This window comes from Capra hircus, chromosome 12 (assembly GCF_001704415.2).
Source record: "Capra hircus breed San Clemente chromosome 12, ASM170441v1, whole genome shotgun sequence".
NCBI classification, from domain to species: Eukaryota; Metazoa; Chordata; class Mammalia; order Artiodactyla; family Bovidae; genus Capra; species Capra hircus.
Window position 1 is genome coordinate 32,992,068 of NC_030819.1, and position 7,275 is coordinate 32,999,342.

A 7,275-nucleotide genomic window follows, 5' to 3' on the forward strand; every position below is an offset into this window, starting at 1 on the left:
TTATCATGGTTTAGTCGCTAAGTCATGTCTTTGTGACCCCGTGGACTATAGCCCACCAGGCTCCTCTGTCCATGGGATTTCCCACCAAGAATACTGGAGGGGGTTGTTATTTCCTTCTCCAGAGGATCTTCCCAACCCAGGGACTGAACCTATTTCTCCTACATTGCAGACAGATTCTTTACCATTGAGCCATTTACCAAAACAGCCTTATGAAATCAGGCACAGTTTTGAAAACCCTTGATAATGCCTCACCTTAACAAAGGTGTCATAATTCTGAGCTATTTACTTTAGTTTGGACTGGAGATCAAAATTTTCATCTTATGTAAGGTAAATGAACTTTCAGGAAATTCAGTTTCCCTTTAAATTTGCAGTTCAAACTTTTCTATTCTTCCACTAATAGATCTCAACAGATAGGAAACTTTTTAAAGATGTCAGCAGAATTTGATTGAAAATATTTTCATTAAAACTCAGACTTTAATTATTAGCAAAAGTGAAATAAAAATACCTCATTGGTCAAACACAATTTTTTTAAAAGCCTGCTGTGGAAATTCTTTTTCTCGTCTCCTAGCACATTCTATTTTGTACTGCAAAGAACTCCTTTCTTTAAGAAAATAGCAATTCTCCTTTATTCAAGAGTGAATTGTTAAATCCCCATGTTTCACTCTCTCCTTTCTTTCTAACTTTCTTTGACGAACATCTTTTTGAACATTCTTTTGGGGATATTAAAAGAATGGTAATGAGGAAAGGTGAAAATTAAAGAAAATAGAGGAAATGATCTATAAATTCATCATAAATTATATCCTAATGAAATAACAGCCCCCAAAAGGAGTTCCTGGCATATGATGGGATTATTCTAATGTCAAGAAATGGGAGTGTTTTGTCCATGATTGAATGAACTAAGAATAATTATCGTAAATGCTAAGTGTGCTCTGGCAAACCAAGAGAGCCCAGGTCGGACTGCTTGCTTAGAAGGGATTTCTAATACATTTTCAAGTTGTGCCAAGTAGTTCTTGTGAACAGTTTTAAGGATTTTGTAGACCAGCTTATACTCTTTTTTTTTCCTTTTACTGACACTGGTGTCCAAATAGTACATCAAAGAAAGAAATATAAAAATTGCTTAAGCCATAAGCAAGGAGCAAATCCTTTAATTAAGTCCTTTAATTAGACTTTAGCCTGAGGTATTTGAACTATGCTGTTTTTCTCAGGAAATAAAAGAAGTGTGGCCTTGCTGTTTTTCATATTTCCTCTAAGCAGATAACTAGTTATGTCTTATTTCTAGTTACTAAAAGCCTCTCAAACTTTCGTTACTTTAGGGGTATTGTCAAGCAATTATCAATATAGTTTCAAACTTTAGATTCTGTAAATTATAAGCACACCTCTAATGAATCATGTTTCAATCATAGAAACTGATAACATGTATAAAATAAGATACTAGAGTAGAAACGATGTCTAAATGAAAATTTTCATAGGAATAGTATCCAGATCCAAAATATTCAAATGTTGCTACTTTAAAAGAAGAATAAATGCATTTTCAAAAATCGCTGGAAAGTATGGGTCACAGGGAACATGCATTTGTCAAAAGTCTTCCAATAGTGAAAACTGTGCACATGTGGTTGTTTGTCATGTCTGACTCTTTGCGACCCCATGGACTGTAGTCCTCCGGGCTCCTCTATCCATGGGTTTTCTTGACAAGAATACTGGAGTGGGTTGCCATTTCCTCCCCCAGGGATCAAATCCATATCTCCCACATTGGCAGGCGGATTCTTTTACCACTGAGCCACCAGGGAAGCCTGTCCATTTAGCTATATGTAAATTATAGTTTCACTTTGAAAGCCTTAAAAAGGCATCCTCAGCCATAAGGCCCAAATAGCTACAGTCACTTAATATATGAGAAAAATTCAAAAATAGAAAGGCTCAGGCTGTTTGCTGTTGATTTGTACAGTCACTTTAAATCTTCTGTTTGCTCTTACTTCAACCTCTGTTTGATCATCAGATCTGTTCCTAGGGGAGATGTGTGGAGAGCAACTAAACCAACTCTTTCTGTTTTTCATACGCTGTGTTCCCCAGCATTGATGGTTTAGAGAATGGCAGGTAGATTTCGAAAGGTACGTTCATAGCAAGGGGATCACACGAAAGCATTAGCTTTTTCTCGTGATTGTAAGGGATTTCTTTTTTCTTTGTTCTCTTAACAAGGGAAAAGGTTTGCTTTGAGTGAGCTCCCCGTTTCTCAAACATCTTTGAGAAATGAATTCTGGAATGCATTCAACCATGTCTTCAAGACTTTCTAGTTAAACCATTTGAAAGGGATTGTGGGACATTGTTCTTCACCACCCTCTCTCTCTGGTGACTTTAGCTAATCTAGGATTTTGAAGTACTTCCTAGGACACTTCAAAAAGTGTCTTCATAAAAGCAACTTTGTAAAAGAGTCCATATTTACGAAGTCAAAAAAAGAAATTCCCTTCATAAATGCTAACAGCGGAATTAGTTCAAACCCAAAAGTTTTCAAGAAAGAATTATTGAAACTTGATCCAACTTTTTTCTCCTATTTACAACTGAAAAGTGTTTACACAACACTTTAACTACTGGTGAATTTATAAATAACGTTTATCAATAAAGGCTTTTAAGTCATTAGGTGAAAAAAACCCTTGTAACTGTAGTAGCAATGCCCAAGGCATGAGTAGCAGAGAAAGTACGAAGAAGAAAAATAAGGTCTGGCATAAGATCTCTCCCCACTTTTCTGATTTTCAGGTCACTGAGCACACCCGCACACACACACACACACACACACACACACACACACACTCACACACTTATAGGATCAGTTAGCTTACCTGTCAAACTGATGGATTAACGTGAGACAGCTTTAAAAATCATCTAGTCCTTTCCCTCTATTTTACAAAAGAGGAAAATGAGACTCCTTGTGACTTGATTAGAGTCATTCAAGAGGAGCAAATCAGAAAACTTTCACATCATAACCTTTACCATTATCACTCAATTGAAGGTCAAACTTCAATTCAATATTCTAATGTCTAAAATACTGCTTTCCCAAATTAATAAAACAAAAAATATGTGTAGAATCTATGGAGTTAGTCAAAAGTGCGGTCTGTATAACCAGATAGACTCAGATTTGAATCCTAGATTGAAATCATAATCCCAACAACTAACCAACCACATGATCTTACATTGATTTCTATAGCTCAATTTCCCTCCCTATAAAATCATGAAAAACAATTCCTAACCCAAAGACTACGATGAGGGAGTATAAGATCCTGTGGATGAGGTGCTTAGTACATCCTGTAGTTCAGTTTCAGTTCAGTCGCTCAGTCGTGTCCAACTCTTTGCGACCCCATAAACTGCAGCACTCCAGGCCTCCCTGTCCATCACCAACTCCTGGAGTTCACTCAGACTCATGTCCATTGAGTCAGTGATGCCATCCAGCCATCTCATCCTCTGTTGTCCCCTTCTCATCCTGTCCCCAATCCCTCCCAGCATCAGAGTCTTTTCCAATGAGTCAACTCTTCACATGAGGTAGCCAAAGTATTGGAGTTTCAGCTTCAGCATCAGTCCTTCCAGTGAACACCCAGGACTGATCTCCTTTAGAATGGACTGGTTGGAATGCAGCCGAAGGGACTCTCAAGAGTCTTCTCCAGCACCACAGTTCAAAAGCATCAATTCTTCGGTGCTCAGCCTTCTTCACAGTCCAACTCTCACATCCATACATGACCACTGGAAAAACCATAGCCTTGACTAGATGGACCTTTGTTGGCAAAGTAATGTCTCTGCTTTTGAATATGCTATCTAGGTTGGTCATAACTTTCCTTCCAAGGAGTAAGCGTCTTTTAATTTCATGACTGCAATCACCATCTGCAGTAATTTTGGGGCCCCCAAAAATAAAGCCTGACACTGTTTCCACTGTTTCCCCATCTATTTCCCATGAAGTGATGAGACCTGATGCCATCATCTTCGTTTTCTGAATGTGGAGCTTTAAGCCAGCTTTTCCACTCCCCTGTTTCACCTTCATCAGGAGGCTCATAGCTCCTCTTCCTGCAGTGTATGTGTATTAGTCATTCGGTCATTTCCGACTCTCTGTGACCCCATGGGGTGTAGCCCACCAGGCTCCTCCGAAGTGGGTTACCATTTCCTTCTCAAGGGTGTCTTCCCAACCCAGGGATCAAACCCAGGTCTCCTGCACTGCAGACACACTATTTACCATCTGAGCCACCAGGGAATCCCAGGTTACCTGGTCCTGAAGTAGATACCCAGTATTGTATTTTAAGTTTCAGGTGAGGAATGTGTATATTTACCTCAGTTTTTGGCTTTGACCCTGAGACTTTTGACTACAATTGTTAAAATACAATTCAATTACATAACTTAAAACATAATTATCACATCTATAAAAATTATTTCTGGAGCTCGGCTTGCGGCAGGTTTACTGTGGTGGTTCTGAAAGAACCTATCATTCTGTCCCTGAAAAAGAAGCGAATACACATGAAATCAACCTTGAGCCATGAAAGCCTCAATGTGATCAAGTGCTCATTTGTATTTAACAGTCTTAAAGTGCTAACAGAAAAAAAGGGGAGTGAGATCTTAGTGAGGCTTAGAATAGACATCCAGGACTCAGAGATGGCAGTGAACGCGGGGGACTTAGGAGGGAAAAGAAAGTAACCCCTTCTGTAGGGCTCTATGTACCTGCCATAGGGGAGAAGGACAGGTCCAAAACTGAGCACAATATACTCCAAATGCATCTATTTAATTTCTCATTCACATAACACTCTGCATTGTCACTTGACTCAGTTTTGAAGCAACTGAACGTTTACTTTGTTTTTTACCAAGACAGGAAGGATGAGTACTGGGCTCAAAATAGCCAGATCTGGAATTAGTGCTCACAATTCTAGACCATATTTCTCATTCCTTTACCATTACTTCTTAATCATGTTCTTTAAACCATATTTCACACTTAAAGTTCACCTTTTAAAATAGAAATTGATTTTCTTACTTAGATTTTCCCAGAAAACTTTGTATCGAAGCCCCAAAGTCCAAGATTCTGGTCTACCAGAATCTTGGAGGCTGCAAGGAGTGGCTCCTCCTGGTTCTGAAATTTCACAGATCCAACAGGGACTTAGCTGACTGGGGGACAGCGGAGTAACATCCAGTATACACTGTACAGCCTGAATTTCTGACTTCCGTTCTATACAATCTAGCTAAAACTGGCCAAAATTCTCAGCCAGTATTATTTCTTTCTACCTCTTAAAAACTGAGTTCAAGAATGGATAGGAAGGATTCACTTTATGGCTCTGCTGATAAATATCCTAAATCTGAATGTTAGCTTTCTGATTATTTTCTTGCCCCTGATAGGTATCAGGTTCTGACAGTAATAAAATCTGGAGGTAGGCTGACAATAGCACTTTAAGACATAGCAGGAAGAGAAAAGAGCCATTGCTAGAGAAAATGAGGGAGGAATTTTAATTCTCTCTCAGGGCAATGATGAGGCTTAAGAAGAAAGAATCAAGCTCTTCCATGCTGGTGGGGGCCAGTGCAGACTTGACACTTAACAGGAAAACATTTGGACTCAGTCGGAGAAGAGGGAGGAATGATCTGAGAAAACAGCATTGAAACATATACATTACCATATGTAAAACAGTCAGTGGGAGTTTGATGTTGGAGAAGGAAATGGCAGCCCACTCCAATATTCTTGCCTGAAGAAATCCGTGGACAGAGGAGCCTGGTGGGCTGCTGTCCATGGGGTCGCACAGAGTCGGACACGACTGAAGTGACTTAGCAGCAGCAGCAGCAGGGAGTTTGATGTATGACGCAGGGCACCCAAAGCCAGGATAGGGTGAGAAGGGAGGTGAGGGTGGGGGTTCAGGATGGGGGTGACACATACATGCTTATGGCTGATTCATATTGTTATATATGGCAAAAATCATCACGATACTGTAAAGTAATTGTCCTCCAATTAAGATAAATAAATAAGTCCACAAGCAATAAATGCTGGAGAGGGTGTGGAGAAAAGGGAACCCTCTTACACTGTTGGTGGGAATGCAAACTAGTACAGCCACTACGGAGAACAGTGTGGAGATTCCTTAAAAAACTGGAAATAGAACTGCCTTATGACCCAGCAATCACACTGCTGGGCATACACACCAAGGAAACCAGAATTGAAAGAGACACATGTGCCCAATGTTCATTGCAGCACTGTTTATAACAGCCAGGACATGGAAGCAACCTAGATGTCCATCAGCAGATGAATGGATAAGAAAGCTGTGGTACATATACACAATGGAGTATTACTCAGCCATTAAAAAGAATACATTTGAATCAGTTCTAATGAGGTGGATGAAACTGGAGCCTATTATACAGAGTGAAGTAAGCCAGAAAGAAAAACACCAATCAGTATACTAACGCATATATATGGAATTTATAAAGACGGTAACGATAACCCTGGATGAGAGAGAACAAAAGAGACACAGGTGTATAGAACAGTCTTTTGGACTCTGTGGGAGAGGGAAAGGGTGGGATGATTTGGGAGAATGGCATTGAAACATGCATAATATCATATAAGAAACGAATCGCCAGTCCAGGTTCAATACAGGATACAGGATGGTTGGGGCTGGTGCCCTGGGATGACCCAGAGGGATGGTACAGGGACGGTGGTGGAAGGGGGGTTCAGGATGGGGAACACGTGTACACCCATGGCGGATTCATGTTGATGTATGGCAAAACCAATACAATATTGTAAAGTAATTAGCCTCCAAAAAACAAAGAAAGAAAGAAAAAGAAAACTGAAAACAACAACAACAACAACAAAATAAATAGTTTTTGTTTAAGCCAAGAGCACCCTCCACCCCCAACTAATCGAAGTTTAGGTATCACCGTGGGATGTTTAACTTTTGGGGGCAGGGGAGTCTTAGCAGACATTGCGGGTGCCTATGCTCAGTCACTTCAGACTCAGCCACCCTATGGACTGTAGCCCGACAGGCTCCTCTGTCCATGGGCCTTCTCCAGGCAAGAATACTGGGGTGAGTTACCACATCCTCCTCCAGGGAATCTTCCCGACCCAGGGATGCAACCCTAGTCTCTTGTCTCCTGCATTGGCAGGTGGGTTCCTTACCACTAGCACCACCTAGGAAGTGGGCATTAAACACATTTAATTCAGAGCCAGGTTCTAGTCTCCAGCCTCGAGGGCCAGGAGTTGTGTAAAAACTTGGCCTTGGCCGAGGCTCCTCATCTGAAGCGCTTTGAGCCATGATACATCCGCAGCCTTTCAGGACGCAT